Source organism: Bison bison, unplaced genomic scaffold (genome assembly GCF_000754665.1).
Source record: "Bison bison bison isolate TAMUID 2011002044 unplaced genomic scaffold, Bison_UMD1.0 scf7180017864464, whole genome shotgun sequence".
Taxonomy (NCBI): Eukaryota; Metazoa; Chordata; class Mammalia; order Artiodactyla; family Bovidae; genus Bison; species Bison bison.
In genome coordinates, this window is record NW_011495025.1 from 7509899 (window position 1) to 7533818 (window position 23920).

A 23920-nucleotide genomic window follows, 5' to 3' on the forward strand; every position below is an offset into this window, starting at 1 on the left:
GTGAACTCTGGGAGTTGGTGATGGACAGGGAGGCCTGACGTGCTGCAATTCATGGGGTCGCAAAGAGTCGGACACGACTGAGCAACTGAACTGAACTGAACTGATATTAGAGGGATGGGGATTTGTTAATTGACCCATCCTATATTTACCAGAGACTTACTCAAGGCCTTGTTTTGTGTTTCTAGTAGGCTGAACTGAATTTCTCTTTTGAGGAAAGATATGTGTCCAGAGAGCCCTGTTTGCTCTTCATCTGCCCTCCTCCACCCTCCTTCACATTAGGGTATGTGTGTGTGACAGTCATAACCCACAGAACAGAACTGCCCCTGCAGGAACCCATCTCATGATTCAGCAGAGATGGTCGAACTAGGGCTCAGATCTGCTGCCTGCACATCACTGAGGTCATCTTCCTTTCCCAGGGTCCTGGCTTCTCACAATAACCCGACAGGATCTTTTTTCTTTTTTAAAGGGACTCACATGTCCGTGAGAACTATTAAGCAAAGACTCTTGTCTGATCCTCTCAGTGCACCTTTGATAGGCCTTGCTGCCCTCCACTGGCCTCCCTCACTTTGCTCTTTCCTCTGCTACAGTGCACCACGTGCAGAAGTAAGACTGTCAGTTTTTCCATATCTTCCAGACCGTGAGTTCCTGTAGGGCGGGTTTTTTGTATCTCTGCATTATGAGCATTTGTTAAGGGCAAGACACATGGTTGATGCATGCCAAATCTCGAAGGAATCAACAAAATCTGTGCTTCTCGTTTGGAGTTACAAGTCTGGGGAGGTCATGGCAGTGTGACAGGAAGTCCCTGCAGACACTGATGATGCATGGTACACCTTTCTGGGTATTAATAGTACTTAAAGACCTATGGCAAAAATCACGATTTTTATATTTAAACAAGCATGGCCAGGTTACATAGTAAAGACTCTGACTGTTTAAAGATAGAGCACAGGCTTCAGAGAAATTGACCTGCTTGCAGTAGTCATTTGAGGGTGGAGTCTACCTCACGTCCCTGGAATAGGAAGGCGGGTAGCAGTTACAAATTCATTCATTCCTACACTTAGAGCTCTTTGGATAGAATTGTCAAAGAAGGACTAAAATATTATATTTATGCAAGTCCTGAATGTGGCATTATTAACAGTGGGGTTTGGGGCAGTCAAATCAAACCTTCTGCTTTGTGGAGGAGGCAGGAAGGTGGAAGAGATAGACCTTTGGTCAGACATGGCTAATTCAATCAGTACTGACAGATACATCATGCAGATGCATCATGTCATGAATCCTCAGACATCCTTTTTCAGACTTTGTACTATGTACTGTGGATCTTTAGCCCAAGGGGTCCTTTGAGAATCTGCTAAGGGCTGTAGATTCTGGGAAACTGTGCTATTAACTTGAGTGTAGAAGAATGATACTTTAACTTAATGTTTATCAGAATCTTTGCTGCCAGATGGGGGAACTTAATCTCAGCCAGTTTAAGCCTATTCCCTGGGAGTGACTAAGGCCTCAGGAATATGGGGAAAAGTAAAAAGTGAGTTAATGTCTGCTGAGGTGTGTGGTCTGGATTGTTATCCTAGATCCCATTGTCCTTGATTCCTTCTGGTCTTCAATGGTTTCTCCAGCAGTCACTCAGAATCTGTCCCTCACAAGCAGTCTCTCCTGTATGTCCGCTTCCTCTATGCTAATCCCTTTTTGGGTTTTTTGCTCCTCCCCTGATGCACTGGGCCACTAAAATCTGGATGGAGCTGGCTACAGTCCCTGTCCACTTCCTTGTTAAATTCAGGAGTATCAGGGATTCTGCAACATACACCAAGCTTTTGAACAACTCCATCATGTCCATGGATCTCAGGTTATAACCCTCCCCAAGTCTTAAGTCTGAAAAAGGAGGTATACTATTTTCAGGGTGAATGGAGATGAGGAGGAGAGGATGAAATGAACCATTCCTGTTGTCTGAATTCCCAGTGAGGGGAAAGGAGGGGAGAGACAGGCTGGGTACCAGTGTGTAGACATTCACTGGCAGCAGGCGGCCACTAGCATTCAAACACAGTCACATGCCTACTGTACTGTGTAATTCTATAGCTCTTTTGGCAGTGCTTACAGGCACGCTCTCTCTGAGTGCTATTGATTTCTTGAGGAAAAGAGATCAAAAACAAGTGTTCTACTTGGTGTCCTGGTTTTCTGGGGGAAGTAAATAGATTAGCCAAATTGGACAGACAAGATCAGGGCAGAGAGAGAAGAGGCTCTCTGAACTGTATTCCCTGAAATGGGATCTCTTATTTCCACAGGGGAAATAAAATGATTGGGTAGGTCAGGGATTTGTGCTGTACTCAATGTACATTTTGTTTCCATCTCAGCTTCATGTTGTGAGACTCAAACCTCTCTGCTCTCCTTTGAATTGCTGTTTGATACCATAACTCTAGTGGCCTGTATCTCAACCATTCCCATTCCCCAAGCTTCCAGGACTGATTGTCTCTGTGTTTCTATATTGCTTGAGAACCAAACTGTCCAGTAAAAATGTTTTGTAATGTTATAAATGTTTGAACAGTTCTCTGATGTTAAATACCATAGCTTCTGGCCTCATGTGGCTTTTGAGCACTTGATATATGGTCTAGTATGACTGATTAAAAATGTACTTAATTTCAATGGAAGTAGTCACAGGTAACTATTTGTTATCATGTTGGGCAGTATAGTTTTAGACTTTTACAGTACCTCTAGTGTGAATTAGTGGCATCCACACATACCACCTGGGATTGGGAGATTGTTAGAAATATAGTACCTTGGGGCTTACCCCAGATCTACTGAACTAGAATCTGTGTTTTAACAATGTCTCCAAGCAATAGACTGCACAGTAAAGCTTGAGGAGCAGTGCTTAGAATGACTGAGTCTCAGGAAAAGACGTGGTATCAATTGGGGTAAATTGGCTTATGTTGCAGTAACAAACAATCTCCAAATCCTAGTGGCTTAAAATAAAAAAGTTTTACTTCTTACTGACACTTCATGTTTATTATGAACCTAAAGGGTCTCTGTTCTACATCATTCTCTCCAAGCCCAGGCTCATGGGCCAATACTCTCTGGATGATTTTCCATTGCTGCGACAGAAAGGAAAACAGAGTGCAGTGAATTTTGTCATTTCTATTCACATTTCTTTGGGCAAAGCAAATCATATGACCACACCTAACTCTAAGGGGGCAAGGGGCAATCCTATGAATCATATGCCCAGAAAAGGGAGAAACAAATATTTGGTGGACATAGTTGATGAGCAGCACTAATGACTGCCATACATAGCAAGCATTATTAGATCTTTTTTGTTTTAACATCCAGTTTTAAGCATCACCATTTCAAGCCTGGACTTGTGGTAGCTTTCTAATGGGTCTCTCTGTTGTCCTTCCTTTCTTTACATCTCTGCCACATTAATCCTCCTAAGGCATAACTCTAAGTATGTCATTTCTCCACTTAAAACCCTTCACTGACACCTCATTGTCCACCTAATTAAATAAATTCCCTTTAGCATGATGTAGTGGAAAGAATGCTAATTTATCTGTGTGGCCTTGGATAGCGTTGCTTAAATTCTCTGAATCTCAGTTTTTCTCACCATGTAAATTGGAGATAAAAATACCTACTTTCAAGGGCTGCTATGAATCTTAAATAATATGTATAAAGTGCCCAGTGCATTAAACATTTAGTAAATAAGAGCGTAATCATTATCATGAGCTCTTAGGGCATACTGTGCATAGCTATATGACAATATGTATCTAAAACATATTGAAATGACCTATTTTGAGTTTCTTTTACCTAGTAGATTTGATTGCTTTAAGTGTAGAAACTGTGCCTTTAACTTTACAACTATTGAATTTAGTACGAGACTCTGTATGTGGAAGGTTCTTATTAAATGTTGTTCTATTAATGGTACATCATTAATCACACATTTAGAGCTTGCCTCACAAGGTTGTCTTATGTGTGTATCCAGTGTTACAATTAAGCTGGACCACTTGCTCCTTCTCAAATGAACAGTGACTTTCTCACCTCTGAGCATTTGTGCATGATACTCTGTTTCTGAAACATACTTTTTCCTTCTGCTACCTTAGCCTTTCAAAAGCTTACTCATCACTCAAGGTCTGCTAAAATGGCAACTTGGAAATGAATATTTTTCTAATTCCTGCAGGTGAAAGTAACATCTCCATTCTTTGAACATCTGTAATATTCATAGAAGAGTTCACACAAGAAGGCCGTTCTCTGGGATTTTTCTCTGGAAAAAAAAAAATCGCAACCAGGGAGTTCTACTAGGAGGGTAAAGTTGAGAGCAGAGACAAGGGGAACACTCCAGACTGATTAGGAAGGAATTATGTATTTTTAGATGACTGAAGTGTGGGGATTATGGGGAAAGAAGGCAGAAACAAGGTGAGAGAAACAGGAAGGTGCTAAAGGAGACTGGTTTTGCAGGCCATGGTAGGAAATTTGACTTTTATCCTCAGTCAGTGGAGATGGCTTTAAGCAAGGAATTGACATGGTCATATCTGTGACTTGGAAGAATCAGTTTATTGAGGATGACTTTGAAGAACCAGTTTTTTTTTTTTTTTCCATTTAAGATGCATGATTTTATTGAAGTTGAAAAAATTTGTAACCAGACAGAAAGAATAAAATAGACAAAAATGTTATAATCTAACTATATAATGTTCTCTCATTCTTGGTAAATCACTAAAATATAACAAAGGATTGTTCTCTATGCTAATTTTTAAGGTTGTCCAGTTAAACCATTATTTTCTGATGTGAAAATAGGTATTTAATAATTGACCTCCAGTTCTCTATGTAAAGTCAGTTGGCATTCTCTGTGTTTTCTGATCATGGTATTTTTCTCCTTTACTTGTGTAATTTATTTATTTCTACTACCTACCTGTCTAGGTTTGTCATAGCTTTTGAAAAAAGCTAGCCCGCATATTAAAAAGCAGAGACATTACCTTGCCTACAAAGGTCTGTATAGTCAAAGCTATGGTTTTTTCATTAGTCATGTATGGATGTGAGAGAGTTGGACCATAAAGAAAACTGAATGCTGAAGAATTGATGGTTTTGAACTGTGGTGTTGGAGAAGATTCTTGAGAGGCCCTTGTACTGCAAGGAGATCCAACAGTCCACCTAAAGGAAATCAGTCCTGAATATTCATTGGAAGGACTGATGTTGAAGCTGAAACTCCAATACTTTGGCCACCTCATGCGAGGAGCTGACTCATTGGAAAAGACCCTGATGCTGGGAAAGGTTGAAGGCCAGAGGAGAAGGGGACAACAGAGGATGAGATGGTTGGATGGCATCACCAACTCAGTGGATATGAGTTTGAACATACTCTGGGAGATGGTGATGGACAGGGAAACCTGGTATGCTGAAGTCCATGGGGTTGCTAATAGTTGAACACGACTGAGCAAGTGAACTGAACTGAACTACCTACCTGTCTCTGGAATATATATGCATTTTCAGACCTTTTCTTAAGCTTTCATTCCAAGCATCATCATCATCTTATAGCTTCAGTCATCTATCAATTAGAAATTACATTTGACTTTTTAGAAAAAATCCCTTATCTTAATAGTGGCTTCAAAAAGATAGAAGCTTAATTCTTATGTAAAAGAAGTCTAGAGGTGGATATCACTGTTTTATCAGGGACTAGGACTTGTATTTGTTTCTTCTACCATTCTTGGCCAGTGACTTATATTCTCAAAATTACCTGTTACAAAATGACTGCTGGAGCTCCTGGCATCACATTCCTACTTCTGGCAGAAGAAAGGAAGAGACAGGAAAGAATGAATGCTTCCTAGAAGTCTCAAATAATACATATTCTTATAATCATTGGTAAACACTTAGCCACAGGGCTACAGAAGAGGTGAGAAATGTAGACTTTTATTCTAAGTGGCACTGTGCCCAGTTAAAATTTTATTTTTTTAACTGAGAAGGAAGAAGAGACTTGTGAAAGTAGGAAGCTGGCAGCTTATAATATAATATGTTACTCAAGCCTTCATTATAATACTTATTTTTTTAATTGGAAGACTTAATATTCCATTACCATATATTTGTCAAGAATTCCATCCTACAAAGTCCTACTGGTGTCTTTTTGTCTTATTGCATTTAAGTGTCAATTTCAACTTATATTTTACTTGCACTGTGTGATGCATGCACATCTGCTCATCCTGTGTATGATAATTCTTGGTTAGAGTCCATCCTTCTTATTCTTGACCTTCAGTCCTTCATTTCAACAAGGGAGAGAACAAGCAGGAAGTACTGTGCAAAGTGAATGCCACACCCCAGATATGTTTCAGTAGACATGCCTCAGTCAATACCCAGCTAAATGAGAAAGCCATTATTTTCTTTGCCCAAATTTATTTGTTCCAAAAGTACTCAGTTTAGATGTTTTTTTTTTTTTTGGCAACTTTGCATCCCTTTGACCCCTTCTCATGCTATCTCTGTGTGTCAGAAGAGAAGTCAGAAACTATGTTTATCCTTGTCCCCATCCCTATATTGTTCCAGTTTAGAATTTGCTAATGAAAGGAATTTATACAAGATTTGCAAGCAGAAGAGTGGGAGAAGCCATGTTCTCTGGAGATCTTTGCAAACCCAGAGCAGCTTCCTGGGGGCTATGTGCCCTACACACTTTACTGCCTCAAGCTCAGCTCTAGCTGCTGACCAGGCTGCCCCTGGGTGGCAGTTCTCTGATTTCACTGGCAGCTTTCTATTCCTCTGTTCCCCTGGATCTTCCAATGGCTGTATAATTCCTTAATTCCTATGCTTTATATTGATATAATAGAGTGGCTTCTCTTTTCCTAAGTGAGCCCTGTTTGATATATCCTCTCTTCCCTGAGTCATTTGGTTACAAAAACTTCAAAGGCTCTTTTGTTGGTATACTGTTTATATTGTCCAGCAGATATATTAATTTACATTGCAGATGTCCTTTAAAACTATGTATATATGAATATTGAAATGTATAATGTATCTTATGTGATTATATATTACAGTTTATAATATTGCCACACTATGGACTGTAGCTTGCTAGGCTCTTCTGTACATGGGATTTTCCAGGTAAGAATACTAGAGTGGGTTGCCATGCCCTCCTCCAGGGGATCTTCCTGACCCAGGGATCAAACTCATATCTCTTACATCTCCTGCTTTGACAGATGTGCTCTTTACCACTAGCACCACCTGGGAAGCATATATATATAAATATTGAAATATATAATATAATTATGTCTTATGATTATATATTATAGTTTATGCTGCTGCTGCTGCTGCTGCTAAGTTGCTTCAGTTGTGTCCGACCCTGTGCGACCCCATAGACGGCAGCTTACCAGCCTCCCCTGTCCCTGGGATTTCTAGGCAAGAATAGTGGAGTGGGTTGCCATTTCCTTCTCCAATGCATGAAAGTGAAAAGTGAAAGTGAAGTCACTCAGTCGTGTCTGTTCATAGTGTCTTATAAATATATTTCTCTCACCATCAACCCCCTGCCCCAGCCTTGAAGGATTGATTTTCCCAGAGTACTAGAGAATACCTAATACTTGTCACTTTAATAACATTATGATAAGAAGTTCTCCCACTTTGCTCTGTAAAAAGACATTAGGAGTCAATAGTGAGTTAGGGGGTAACTGGGGTAGTGATGGAGTCAAAAAGTGATGACTTTTCTCCAAGCCTGTGGGACTCCAACCTGAGTTTTCAGCCCTGCATTCCTACTTCAGCTAGAGAGCTCAGCTTCCATTGGTTGATGTATGAGTGATCCACCCAAGATTTCATTTGACAGAAAGTATTCACTGCTTAATTAAAAATAAAGTTGATAACTGCTACTTTAAAATCTTAGATTTTAGATGTGTATTACAAGTCTCAGGCCCTTTACTTATTAGCCATGTGTCCAAGTCATGAGAACTCTCTGAGTTCACCTTCTTTGCTGGTACAATAATACCAATGCCAAATAAATGCCCATAAGTGTGAAGACCTATACCAGTCAAGGGTCATGTCCTCAAATGCCCATAGGGTTAGGCCAGGGACATAAATGAATGACATAGACTAGCATGAATGGGAAAGCATATGTCCCAATGAAAAGGGGCATCCTCAACTTACTGTTTTTGTTAACATTAGGGAATGTGTGAAATCTTTCCATTATTGAAGAAAATCTGGAAATATGGATTTTTTGGAGGGGAATCTCAGGATTTAAAAATTTTAATACTAATTTAACTTTTAAAAGACCTGTCAAAGCATATTAGCTCATTTGTGTCTTCTTTGTATGATCATTAAGTTACACAAATGTTAATTATTATTATTTTTAATGGGCCTTGGAAGCTGTTGTTTAGCTTTTCCTGTGAGCCTACCTATCCCCTTGCTTCTGGTATCATAGCTTCCCACCTTGACCCAGTCTGGCTGATAGTAATTTCCCATCCACCAGGTGGGTATTTGACCCCAGTTTTTTTCTAGGGATCAGTCTGTGGACTTCATGGGAATTAGAGTAACCTTCCTCACTTGTGTTACTCAACTGATCTGAGGTAGGCCTAGAGATGCCAGTGGCTGTATTCCTTAGTGACTTGGTAGAACTTCAGCTGTATGAGAGGATGAAACTAAAAAGCGGAAGTGAAACAGACTAAGTCTTGGCAACATTGAGTCAGGGAGAACTTTTTTTTACAGCTCTTCTTTATTCCTGAGAATTACTAAAAAATATTAATATTCCTTCTAGCCACAAGGGCCAGAAGATTGCCTTTTGGTTTGCTTATAATGATTTGAATTGAACTTTTCTCAATAATGCCTAACCAAAAGACCTCATACTACTATAAAAGTATTATTAGAGGTAAAATTTCATTATCCATCATTAGTTTACAAACAAGGCAAAAGTAAGTTTTTGGATTTTGAAAAACTATACTTGAACTAAAATTAGTTTTGGAGAGTTTAAGAATTGTAGTAAGAGATGCGGTATTTGGAATAGTGCAAAGGATAAGCACAAAATGAAGCTTTCTATTCTCATAGGCTGTGGTATGCACTGGCCCTTCATATGTTCTCTGCAATCTGTTGTCTCTTCATAGACTTGTTGAAAAAAACAATATGAGATTTGCATGTTAGGAAGCTTCCTGGTACCATTGTGTGGATGGTTCAATAGATTTTTATTTTCCCAGAGTGGAAACCAAGAGCACAGATCTAGAAGAAAAGACTCACTAGGCTGTGACATTATCCATCTGAGATAAGTACCAATTTGATGAGAAGATGAGAAATAATGCCTCACAGTACTTTGCTAGATATGTGTGATGTGTGTAACTAAATAGGTGTTTGTCTTTTGCTAAATATATCTTAATGGCACTTAAAGTCAAGCTTTGAGGGAGAGAATTAGAAGACATTGAATAATCTATAGGATTCACACATGAAATAATATACAGGCAAAACATAATCAGGAGTTGAAATGCCTCTCACTTAGTATAGTGGGAGTTTATAAAGCCTGAAAGGTTAAAGAATTGATACTGGTAGGAAAAATTATACATTAACTTTATGACACTTCATTAAGATGTAGTGTTTTCTGAATGTGTGTGGTTACTTTTATTTTAAATACTGTCAAAGTGAGCAGAGATTTTACAGAGAAAAACTACCCTAGAGATAGGCGAGCATCCTGCTGGGAGCACAGTTACACAAATGTTCCTCAGAGCTGGCAGAAAGCCCAGCAGTGCACTTCTAAGCATTGTTTAAGGTGCCTCAAGCTCCTTCTTCATTCAAGCCCATGTTTTTTTGAAATGAGGCTTTACAGGGGAGGAAATCTTAGATGTCAAAACAGAGTTGAAACAGCGAATTCTGTGGGCACTTGGGTTAAAAAAAAAAACCTCTCATGATACTGGTCCCTAATTGGGATTGTTTTTGTGAATTTAGTCACATTAATCCATGTCTCAGTTAATTATGCAATAACATTTACATGCCTGGAGGCAAATTTACAAGTTTTGCTCAGACTTTTTTTGAAAATGTGTTGTTACACTTTGAAAAGCAGTGCCAAGATACTAACTATAAATTGAATTTTGAGAGGGTTAGAATTCCTGATCTGGCTCTACTACATGTTAGAATGTGAGGAGGTGGTCCCTGCCATTCTTCTCATCCAGGATGCAAGACTGAATTTTCCACCAAAGTTTCACATTTTGCCTGCTGACTTCACTTCTGAAAAAGTTCCTTTACTCTTGTCTGTAAGTAAGATAAAGATCTAAACATTTCAATCTAGCATTTAATATTCAAACTTCACCATTCAAGAATATGCCTCATGCTAGGCTGGAGTGACCCTGTTAATGCTGATGGTAAGTGCTTGTGGGAGATGTGAAGCAAGAGCTAAAAGCCCAAGTGTGATCTTTACTTCACTGAGCTACAGTGTGGCCAGATGAAGAGTTAAGGTGTATTTCAGTTTCCAAGTCTTTCTCTCAGAGTCTTGAGATTATAGAAGTCTACTGATCACTTAATGGTTGCTAGTGATGCTATTCGGAGAAGGCAATGGCACCCCACTCCAGCACTCTTGCCTGGAAAATCCCATGGACAGAGGAGCCTGGTAGGCTGCAGTCCAAGGGGTCGCTAAGAGTTGGGCACGATTGAGTGACTTCACTTTCACTTTTCACTTTCGTGTATTGGGGAGGGAAATGGTAACCCACTCCAGTGTTCTTGCCTGGAGAATCCCAGGGACGGGGGAACCTGGTGGGCTGCTGTCTCTGGGGTCGCACAGAGTTGGACACGACTGAAACGACTTAGCAGCAGCAGCAGCAGCAGTGATGCTATTAGCCCTGCTAGCTCAGTGGTAAAGAATCCACCTGCCAATGCAGGAGATGGGGTTTGATCCCTGGGCCAGGAATATCCTCTGGAGAAGGAAATGGCAAACCACTCAAGTATTCTTGCCAGGAAAATCCCATGGACAGGGGAGCCTGGTGGGCTATAGTCCATGGGGTCGCAAAAGAGTCAGACGTGACTCAGTGACTAAACAACAGCAACAATTAAAATTCCACAAGTTTCTGTGTTAATATATTTTGATTGGTCATGGCTTTGACAATCAGAAGATTATTAAGTCTGGGAAGAGAAGGATATTTAATTCATTTGCTTTCAACTGAAGGCACAAATCTCTCTCTTTTTTTTAAATTTTATTTTATTTTTAAACTTTACATAATTGTATTAGTTTTACCAAATATCAAAATGAATCTGCCACAGGTATACATGTGTTCCCCATCCTGAACCCTCCTCCCTCCTCCCTCCCCATACCATCCCTCTGGGTCATCCCAGTGCACTAGCCCCAAGCATCCAGTATTGTGCATCGAACCTGGACTGGCAACTTGTTTCTTACATGATATTTTACATGTTTCAATGTCATTCTCCCAAATCTTCCCACCCTCTCCCTCTCCCACAGAGTCCATAAGACTGTTCTATACATCAGTGTCTCTTTTGCTGTCTCGTACACCGGGTTATTGTTACCATCTTTCTAAATTCCATATATATGCGTTAGTATACTGTATTTATGTTTTTCCTTCTGGCTTACTTCACTCTGTATAATAGGCTCCAGTTTCATCCACCTCATTAGAACTGATTCAAATGTATTGTTTTTAATGGCTGAGTAATACTCCATTGTGTAAATGTACCATAGCTTTCTTATCCATTCATCTGCTGATGGACATCTAGGTTGCTTCCATGTCCTGGCTATTATAAACAGTGCTGCGATGAACATTGGGGTACACGTGTCTCTTTCCCTTCTGGTTTCCTCAGTGTGTATGCCCAGCAGTGGGATTGCTGGATCATAAGGCAGTTCTATTTCCAGTTTTTTAAGGAATCTCCACACTGTTCTCCATAGTGGCTGTACTAGTTTGCATTCCCACCAACAGTGTAAGAGGGTTCCCTTTTCTCCACACCCTCTCCAGCATTTATTATTTGTAGACTTTTGGATCGCAGCCAAAAATACGGAACGCTTCACGAATTTGCGTGTCATCCTTGCGCAGGGGCCATGCTAATCTTCTCTGTATCGTTCCAATTTTAGTATATGTGCTGCCGAAGCGAGCACCACAAATCTCTCTTACCATGTCTTTCATGTGTTCACTCAGCTGAGAAATACTTATTAAATACTATGCTGAGCCAAGATTGTTCCAGGTTTTGTGAAAGACTCAGAGAAAGGGAAAATATGCTCTGTCCTCAGGGAGTTATAGTCTCATAGTAATTATGCTACATGTTTATAAATATACTAGCTTATGGACAGGTATAGGTGGCTTAATAGAATAATAATCTAGAGTTGGAGTGCTAGAGGAGTTTCAGGTTAGGAGAGATTAATTTTGATGATGAAATAAAGACAGAGCATTAGAGAAAGTAGTTTTTCAGCTGAGGAATAAAGAAATGCATTTAGGTTTGAACCTGTAAGGATCGGAGAGAAAGAAATTCCAGTGTGAAGGATAATGTGAGAAAATGAAGAGATTTTATAAAAGGGACATGATTAATGGGAAAACTGATTGGAAGCATGGTTAGAGGGATACATAAGGAAAAGTGGATTTTCCCCAGGTCATTGGGACATATGAGGTCATATTTCCCAAAATATATGGTGTGCTACTTTGTAGGAACTGGGAGGCACTGGCAGTTTTCAAGCAAGAAAATGAATTGATCAAACTGAATTATAGGAAGATGACTGTGGGGGCTGAATATCAGTTGGATTAGGAAACAAAGATAAAAATCAGGGAAATGAGCTGGGGACCATTACATGGTTCAAGTAAAAAGTTATTAGAGCTCTAACTAGAGAAGTACCTGTGGTAGCTCAGCTGGTAAAGAATCTGCCTGTAGTGCAGGAGACCCTGGCTCGATTCCTGGGTTGGGAAGTTTCCCTGGAGAAAGGATAAACCTACTTCAGTATTCTTGGGCTCCCCTGGTGCCTCAGATGCTAAAGAATCCACCTATAATGTGGGAGACCTGGGTTCGATCCCCAAGTTGGGAAGATCTCCTGAAGGAGGGCATGGCAACCCATTCCAGTATTCTTGCCTGGAAAATCCCCATGGACAGAGGAAGCCTGAATGACTACAGTCCATGGGGTCTCAAAGAGTCTGACACTACTGAGTGACTAAGCACACCTAATTGTTGAAGGCAAGGGAAAGAAAGAGGTAGAAGTTACCTTAGCAGTTTTTATCAGGTACCTGGGAAAGCAGTGATGGTGAGGAGGAAGAGATCTGGTGGAGGTAACAGTGGGAGTTAAGATGAGTATGTATAAGAAGTTGGCAGCTTATCAAGGTGGAAATGTCCAGAAAATAATGGAAAATGTGACAGTGAAAGTAGGAAGAAGCTTTAGCAGTATAAGCAGAGACTGGTGAGTAGGAATGACATTTGATGACATGAAATTTTAGGAGGTCACCCAAGGAAAGCAAAGAGAGGAATAAAAAAAGGGATGCATTCACACATTCAGAGATTTATCTTGGAGAATTAATACAAGAAAGAAGTGGGTGTTCCACAGACTGAGTATGAAATAGAGAAGAAATAGTTACAGAGAAGGAAGATAATCAGAGAAAACACAGCTTAGACCAGGGATATGCTTAATATGAAATGTCCCAAGAAAATCACCAAGGATAAGGCTTGAGAGAAAGCCAGTTCATCTCTTAATGAAGTAGCTAGATGATCACTTAAGAGAACTTTTTTTTGGAAATCTCTGTTGCCATAAATCTGCTTGTGAGGGCTTAAAAAAAGAGTTGAGACATCTGCTCAAGATGGGACAATGAATTCATGCTGTGTAAATACTTTTTTGTTGTTAGAAGCCTACAGTAATAGATTTATAAAAGTAAAAAAGGCTTAGTGGGAGATTCTAAATTCAAGACCAATGAAAACACAGTGTTGGTGACAGCTGTAGCACAGACCTATTGGGTTTTCTATTTTGAAGCAGGAGTGTATCTTATTTTCTACAAATGTGCTCCTTGTGAAGTGGGGGAGCACAGTCACGCCACTGATTTACGGCTACACAGTCTCTACCACTTGGGAAAGAACACTGGAGTAAAAAAATGCCTCGTAATGTGTAATTGGTAATTGACTTTTAAAAGCTGTGGATTTTGGAGTTGGGAGGAGTTTGGGAAGTGGAAGTGGGAGCAGAGACTCAGAAGGACAAAAACATGGTCTCATTACTAGGAACTAGAATTAGGAACCTACTAGGAACTAGATTCCAGCTGCCAGCTGGCTTTGCACCTGTATCTGTACTTTCCCATTATAATGGAGCAGGCTTAGATCTGGACTGGGAAATGAGGTTGAGATAACTGCAAAACTTCTATACAGAAAAGGGATGAGTGTGAAAAGCTAAAATGGGCAGACACACAAAGACAACACTTAAAATAAAAATTTCTACAAAAGTTAATTCTGAAAATAATAATGAACAAACCTTTAAAAATCAGACCACGAATTCACTCCAAATGAAATTATTTAGGAATCAGTCTGATGGGATTTTGTATATGTGTAAGACATCAATGCAAAAAACAGAGACATACCTTCTATTAAAACTGGAAGTATTACAGATAAGATGAATAACCCAATAACCCAAATAACCCAATACAAAAAAACCCCAAAAAACAAAAACAAAAAACTGTACTATATGATTCCTGTTATATAAAGTTTAAACACTGGCAAAACTCTTATAGTTTTAGAGTTCAGGATAAGTATAATGTTATTTTGTAAGATTAGGAAGACAGCGGGTACAAGGGGACATTTGAGACCTTTGGGATAAAGATAATACTTTATATGATGACTTGGTTGTGATAATACATTGCTGCTGCTGCTGCTGCTGCTAAGGCGCTCCTTCTGCAGTGCATGGAAGTGAAAAGTGTAAGTGAAGTTGCTCAGTCGTGTCCGACTCTTAGCGACCCCATGGACTGCAGCCCACCAGGCTCCTTCGTCCTTGGGATTTTCCAGGCAAGAGTACTGGAGTGGGGTGCCATTGCCTTCTCCAATATTATTATACAAAGAGTTTATTTTTAAAATGGGAAAAGAAATGAAGAAAACTAGGCTAAGGACAAGTGGCTTTGTAAGTAACGCCTGGAGGTTAAAAGTATAGTTATTGAAACTAAGAAGTAGGAAATTATGTAGGGTTTTGTGGGCTCCATAAATAATATCCTTCTTTATACCACATTTTTGAAACCAATTGAGAGGTAGATTCAGGAGCCAGATAGAGCCAGATAGTAAAAGTGAGCTTTATTAAATGGAAGAAGCCAGACAAAAAACGTCATATGTTTTATGATTCCATTTATACAAACTGACCAGAATTGACAAATCTACAGACAGAAAGAAGATTAGTTGTTTCCAGGGGCTTGGAGTTGGGTAGGTTGGGGAGGAGGGGTGTGACTGTTAATATATACAAGGTTTGTTTTTGGCATGGTAAAAATATTCTGAAACTAAACAGTACGATTGCACAACTTTGTGGATATATTGAAAATAAATAAAACAGTACCTTTTAAAGGGGTGAATATTTTCGTTTGTGAATTGCATCTCAATTTATAAAAAGTAAAAAGTAAGTTTTATTACTGATTAAAAAAAAGTTGGAGGACAAGGCCAAACTATGCAACCAAATGCTAAACAGGTTTGCTGATGTTTCCTGCTTGCCCTACCTCTAGCTTTCCCCCTCACTGCAGTCTGTATCCCACCCATGGAAAATATGGGAGTGGCACTACACCCAGAATTGCTCACTCCAGTTCAGAGACTGAACTCCCAGGCTTACAGCCCTTATGATGGATTGGCTCTGTACAGTCAAGGAATGTGCAGTAATGGTTGTCACCCAGCAGTCAGGGGTGGAGTGGGAGGAGAGGGTGGGAGGAGTATAGAAGGGCTGGAGCAAGAAGAAGGAACATCCCTCCATATAAACACCTGAGAAGTGGTATATATAATAAAGCTTGCCCCCTAACAAAATCGCCTCTAGACTGGACACAAAGGGAGAATTGTGAATTAAAGAGAGTACTGAAGAACTTACTTTGTGTTCAACGCTGTTTTCTCATTGTAAGGAAACTGCAAAATATCAGAGAGAAAGGAAAATCTTAAGTTCATGATGGAAAAGACCTATTACCTATGAAGAATCAGCTATTAGACTCACAATCGAGTTTTCAGTCAATAAAAACAGAGGCCAGAAAATTACTTAAGTACAGTTGCAATCAAAAATAATAAACCAGCTGTTACTATTCAAGAATGGAGACAAATGAATATATTTTAGGTATACAATTAAAAGAATTTACTATGTCAAGACTGTCAATGTAAGAATTATTAAAGATAGATATCTAGGTTGCTTCCTTGATCATCAGTCCAGGTTCGATGCATGAGACAGGGTGCTCAGGGCTGATTCACTGGGATGACCCTGAGAGATGGGATGGGGAGAGAGGTGGGAGGAGGGTTCAGGACGGGGAACACGTGTACATCCATGGCTGATTCATGTCAATGTACGGCAAAAATCACTACAATAGTGTAAATTAATTAGCCTTCAATTAAAATAAATAAATTAAAAAAAAAGAATTAATAAAGATATGCTATAGAAGTTAAAAAAGTGAATGCAGAGGGAAGCTCTGGGATATAAGGTACAATGGAGGGCACTGAAGTTAATAAACTGGTGGGAAATTTCCTTAAAAAAGAGAATTTAAAAAACTTTCATATTTTCTAAAAACTAAGTGGGAGTGGGATGAATACAGACTATCAAATCCTCATCATGCCTAAAAGGGAGATAAAATACTATAATATTTAGAGTATTGGAATAATGTATATCTAATTATGTTTGCTAGACAGTTAACTAAAACCATGGAAATACAGTCTCCATGTGGATAAAAAAGGCATGTGCAAAAACATTATCTACCTAATGGAGACAAGAAAAGAACATATGAAGAAGCGAAGAGAAGAAACAGCTAGCAAGCTTTAAACACAAAGTAAGATGCAGGAATAATTCCAAATATATCAGGTATTACAATACGTTTAAGTAGATTAAGTCCTCAAAAGACTGAGATTATTAGATGGATGTAAAAACAAAACAAAATCCAGCCATATGCTGCTGATAAAGGACACCACAAAAACAAAATCACACAGAGAGATTAAAAACAAAGAGCTGGGAAAATAAATGAATTAGTGTAACAATATTAATATGATACCAAATAGGTTTAAAACATTACTAGAAAAAGAGGACAATTGTGTAAAGAACAGTCATAATCCATTTAACCTAACAGTATATTCTTGGAAAATATAAAGTACAAATGGACCAAAATATAAGGAGAGATGGTCAAATCAATAATTTTGTTGGGAGATTTAATCCCTGTCAGATACTTACAGAATAAGCTGAAAAACAATCAGAACAGGGGAGATTTAAGCAACACAATTAAGAAGCTAACCCTAATAGATAACATACAACTCTGAGTTGAACAAAATGGGAATACTAGATGCCTTTCAAGTACACATGGAGTATTTACACAATGATCACGTTAGGACACAGAGGATGTCTCAATAAATGTCAAAAAATCAGTGTAGTAAATTCCATGTTCTCTAACAAGAAGGCAATTAAATTATAAATCAATAAGAAAATCTTAAAAAATGACCACAATGATTCAAAAATAAAATTATACTTGAAAATAATTAGTGAGCTAAAGAAAAAAACCCAATGAGAATTAACTAAATGTTGAAAGTTTACATTAGTGATAGTACTGTAAGTGCCTTTCTTGACAAATAAATGAAAGATGAATTAAGTGTTTGGTACAGTAAGCTAATAATTATGTGTGTATACACACACACACACACACACACATATAGACATGAAGATTATAGGAAAAAGAGACAAAAGACAAAAAAATTATACAGAAAATAAAAGAACTGTGCAAAGATTCAAGAAAATATAAATGGTGTTCTCTGATTAAAAAAAAAAAAACCTAATAGATTATTCCTTAGCAAAACTGATAAGAATAGAAAGGTACAAAGTAATAAAAAAGAGTATGTAGCTATGTGTACAGTGGGATATAGAAACACCAGAAAAATACTATAAACATGTGTAGGCTTATAAATTTCAACCCAGATAATATAAACAATTTTTCTAGAAAAATTTGTTTATGATACCAGTTTGAGTCAGAAGGATATAGATTAAAAAAAAAAAAAAGAAGGATATAGATAACCTAAATGAAAGAATAATCTTCAAAGAAGTTGGGAGAGTATTTAAAATTATCCCTCTATCTGTTAACCCCAAGTCCCATCACCCTCACCACATGAGGATTAGTCATTTGTCTTCTGACTGAGACTGTCTTTACCAGTCCTTTGAGGAACAGAAGATCCTCATTTTATAAAACTACTTTGAATCATTAAAATAGAGGGAAAGCTACTCAGGTTATTTTGTGACAATATTCTAGTTTTGTTTTTCAAACTAGACCAAGAAAATAAAATTATAAATGCAGAAATCCTAAATGAAGTATAAGCAAATTGAAGTCAGCATATGTGTGGACTACATATACTCTCACATATAAGTAGAGGTTATTCCATCAATGTAAGGATAGCCCTATAAGAGAAAATAGAATTACGTAATTTATTATATTAACAGATTAAAAGGTAATAACATATGCTATGTCAAAAGATGGAGGAAAAATTTGATAAAATTCAGTACTCAAATGTATTATATATTTAAAAAATTCTTAGCCAATTGGGAATAAATTAAGCTTCATAAAATTGATTATTTTTATTAAAAATTCATAGCAAACATATTCATAAATTGTAACAATTTATAAACATTCTTACTAGTGTCAGAAAAAATTAAAGAAGGCATTTTGATCATTTCTATTATCTTTATTTTAGAAAACGTATCCAATGCAATAAATCAAATATAAAGAGAGATTAGGGTTTGAAAGAACCCTAAAGAACACATATTAAAAAATATTTATTTATTTTACTAAAGTAAACAAATGGAACCTGATTAAACTTAAAAGCTTTTGCACAGCAAAGAAAACCATAAGCAAGGTGAAAAGACAACCCTCAGAATGGAAGAAAATAATAGCAAATGAAACAACTGACAAAGGATTAATTTCCAAAATATACAAGCAGTTCATGCAACTCAATACCAGAAAAGCAAACAACCAAATCAGAAAGTGGGAAAAAGACCTAAACAGACATTTCTCCAAAGAAGACATATAGGTGGCTAACAAACGCATGAAAAGATGCTCAACATTGCTCATTATTAGAGAAATGCAAAGCAAAACTACAATGAGATATCACCTCACACTGGTCAGAATGGCCAATATCAAAAAGCCTACAAACAATAAATGCTAGAGAGGGTGTGGATAAAAGGGAACACTCTTGCACTGTTGGTGGGAATGTAAATTGATACAGCCACTATGGAGGATGGTATCAGTTCAGTTCAGTTCAGTCGCTCAGTCGGGAAGATGGTATGGAGATTCCATAAAAATCCAGGAATAAAACTAACATATGACCTAACAATCCCACTCCTAGGCATATACCCTGAGGAAACCAAAATTGAAAGAGACGTATGTATCCCATTGTTCATTGCAGCACTATTTAAAATAGCTAGCACATGGAAGCAATCTAGATGTCCGTCAACAGATGAATGGATGAAGAAGTTGTGGTACATATACACAATGGAATATTACTCAGCCATAAAAGGAACACATTTGAGTCACTTCTGATGAGGTGGATGAACCTAGGGCCTATTATACAGAGTGAAGTGAGTCAGAAAGAGAAAGATAAATATCATTTTCTAATGCATGTATACGGAATCTAGAAAAATGGTACTGAAGAATTTATTTACAAGGCATCAAAGGAGAAACAGACATAGAGAATAGACTTATGGACATGGGGAGAAGGGAGGAGAGGCTGAGATGTATGGAGAGAGTAACATGGAAACTTACATTACCATATGTAAAAGAGATAGCCAGTGGGAATTTGCTGTATGACTCAGGAAACTCAAACAGGGGCTCTCTGTCAACCTAGGGGGGTGGGATGGGGAAGGAGATGGGAGGGAGGTTCAAAAGGAAGGGGATATATGTATACCTATGGCTGATTCATGTTGAGGTTGGACAGAAACCAACAAAATTCTATAAAGCAATTGTCCTTCAGTTAAAAAATAAATAAATTAAAAAAAACTTCTCCAAAGTTATTATAGACATTCAGTGACAATAATTAAAATCCTAATTTTTCATAGATTTTGACAAGCTTATTTTAAAAATCATATGGAAGAAGAAAGCAGTAGAATCAAGTTTTAGAAAAAGATGATAAATTGCCTAATAAATATCAAGAATTATTATTAAAACCATAGTAATTAAGACATTTGCATTGGCTGAGGGTTAGACAAATGGACCAATGCAACAAAAGAGGCTCATGATTATGTGGAAACTTGGTATATAACATAAATGGCATTAAAAAAGTATTTGCAAAAAAAATAATATGGCAAAAAACTATTTGGAAAAAAATAATTAAGATCAAATCCCTACCACACACCATACAGAAAATGGCTAAAGACAGAATGTTTAAATATTTTGAAGAACATATAGGAGAAACTCTTCATGACCTTGAGTTAGGGCAAGATTTTATAAAAATAAAAACAAAAAGCACAGACTCTAAAGAAACAGAAATTTAAATATAGTGAAAAATTTTCAACTATAAGGCAGCATAATTTTAAAAGACAAATCACAGATTAGCTGAAGATATTTACAACCCATGCAAATTGAAAAGGTTTAACTTCCAGAATTTAAAAAGTACTCCTACCTATTAGTAAGAAAAGGTAAACATTTCAGTAGGATAATGGATAAAGACAACGCACAGGCAATCTGTAGAAAAGGAAATGTGAAGATGACTCATTGGATAAAGAATCTGCCCGCAGTGGGGAGGAGCAAATGGCAACCCACTTCCGTATTCTTGCCTGAAAAATCTCATGGACAGGGGAGCCTGGTGGGCTACAGTCCAAAGATTCACAGAGTCGGACATGACTGAGCACAAGAAAAGACAACAGATATAAGAAAAATGTGAAATAAAACAGTGTGGTACCTTTTGCACAGTTATCAGATTAAAAAGAACAAACAAAGTTGGCTAACTCCAAAGTTTGAGGATGATATGGAGATATCATATGCCCTTGCTGGTGAGAGTAGACATCAGTTCAATCAGTTTAGAGAGTAATTTAGAAGTATTTGGTCAGTTTGAAATGTGCCTTAATTTTGATCAGGTCCTCCAGAAGCTGACCCTGAGATGAGATTTGTGTACTAATGATTAAGAAAGTGCTCTCAGAGGAGGCTAGTAAGGAAGTGGGCAAGCAGGATATGGAAGGAGGAGAGGAAGACCAGTAATGGTGAAAACTCAGGCAAAGTGCCCTAGAACTTGCCTCCCCTTGACCCCAGAGTGGAGCTCTGGAGTGAGACTTACTGTGAGAAATGATTCTCAGGGGAAGCAGGGGGAGTTGGTCTTTCCCTCTTTTCTTTAGTCTACCTTCAAGGGCTTGAAGTTAGAATGCTTGATAGTTCAGAGCCAGTTTCAGATGCTCTGCATTAAATTTTAGCTCTAAGACCTGAGGTGGGGTGAACACTATAAATGCGGGAAAAGATTTGGGTTGGATATCAACCATGGGATACATGTCTACACCACAGTCCAGCAATCCCACTTTCTTCCTGCTCATTGTGCATCAGGAGACACATACAGGAACATTTATAGAAGTGTTGTTGATAATAGCAAAAACACCAGAAGTAATCTGAATGAACAGGATAATAAATAAATTCTGATGTGTAAATGCTAGAAATACTTTATAACAGTTAAAATGAATGAAATGGTTGATGAGGGCATGGTGATAATTAAGTGACATAGGTGGTAGGAAGTATATTGCTTTTTAGAAGGTTTGAACAATGATATTTAAGAAAGTGATTTGATTGAATAAAGAGTACTGTTAGTTTTTAGACTCAGGAAGCAGTTTCCTGGGAAATGAGACATTGAAAACAAAGAAAAAGGATAATTGATGAGTTTGTTTTAAATATTTCCACATCCTTTATGTCTTCACTTGAATACTTTCTACTTACTCTTTAAGATTTGCTTCAACCGTCTTCTCCAGAAACATTTGCCATTTCCAAAATGAGATGTTCCCTCATATGTGCTCCTCAAAGAACCTGTGAAGACCATTTCACTCTTGTAATACTTAATAATTGTATGCTACATGCATGACTCTTCTTTGAAGATAATGACTATGTTTTAATTACTTTGTATTTTCAGTGCCAACCATGGTGCCTGGCACATTTAGGCATTGAATACACATTTAATTAATAAAGTAAAAATTAATTTTATTTTAGTATGTGATGCCATTTATGAGGTTGGAATTTAATAAATATTGGTATATTTTTAGATAAGTGGATAGTTAGGAAGTAAGGAAAAGGCAGCCCACTCCAGTATTCTTGCCTGGAGAATCTCATGGACAGAAGAGCCTGATGGTCTACAGTCCATCATAGTGTTGCAAAGAGTCAGATATGACTGAGTGACTGATGTACACACAGATGGAAATCTTTATCAGGCTTTTTGAGATGTTCAGTTTGGAGCCATGAGAGAAGATGAAGGCATAAGAGACTTTGAAGTCAAGGAAGCAAGAAATAGAATTTCAATATGAGAATAAATAATTAAACATTTATTAATAAAATAATAGTATTTAATTGCTCATGGTCACACAACTATGAAATGAGGAGACCATATTTTAAACCAATGGCTTTTCCCCTCCAAATCTACGCTACTAACTACAATTTTTCAGGAAATAACCATCAGTGTTAGGGCTTCCCTGTTGGCTCAATGGTAAAGAATCTGCCTGCCAATGCAGGAGACAAGGATTCAATCCCTGGTTCAGGAAGATCCCCTATACCGTGGAGCAACTGCGTCTGTACACCACAACTACTGAGCCTGTGCTCTAGAGCCGGGGAGCTGCAACTGCTGAAGTCTGTGCGCCCTAGAGCCTGTGCTTTGCAACATGAGAAGCCATTGCAACCAGAGAGTGGCCCCCTCTTGCCACAACTAGAGAAAGCCCACACATCGATGGAAATACAGCACAGCCAAAAATAAAGAACTAAGATTATTAAAAAAAAAAGTTTGTCTTCCGCCAATTGGTATATAAGATTAACGAGTAGTGCTCTATCCCGTGTGAGCTATATTATATGGTTTTACAGGGAACAGTGTACTGGTAATTATTGCCTTTCAGCTCCACACCCACCTGCCTATGTCCAACCATGGGATATTGAGCTGGGACTCTGAAAATTGCATTTGTCCTTTGCCAGTTGGATCCCTACAAGAGATCCCTAGGAGAACTTGGAAGGAGACAGGGGGGATGGAGGACAGAAAAGAGACATGCTTCTTACTGTTTGCTTTCCCTTCCTCTTAGTGTTGTCCCCAGAAGGCACTTTGTCTTGAGTCTATGACTTCTCCCAGCAATCCCAGCAGAAGTCCCGGCTGTACCTCTCAGAAGTCCCAATGCCAAGTGGGCACCGCCCCCTCCTCAGAGACTGAGCTCCAACACCCCTGCACCCCTCCTCTGAGTCACTGGGGACTGGCGCCTGGCAGGCAGCACCTTCTCTGTGGTCTAAGGCCCAGCCTGGCAGGGCTTTTCTGAGCTCTGTGGTTCTAAACATCTAAACTTCCTTCCTTATATCCCCCAGTCTTGTGCATTACTTCTGTGCTCCACCTTAGTGTTTCCTTTTAGCATGTCTGATCTTTCAACTTGTTTACCAATTCTCTATATTAAGTTCTCTGCTGAAATATCTAGGGTACTATTTGTTTTCCTGTCTGGACCCTTATCAATACAAATTGCTCATTAGGTTTTCTCTCTCTGCAGCGCTGAGTCACTTCAGTCATGTTTGACTCTTTGTGACCCTATGTACCATAGCCTGCCAGGCTCCTATGTCCATGGGGATTCTCCAGGGAAGAATACTGGAGTGGGTAGCCTCTCCCTCCTCCAGGGGGTCTTCCCTGACCCAGGAATCAAACCTGCATCTCCTATGTCGTC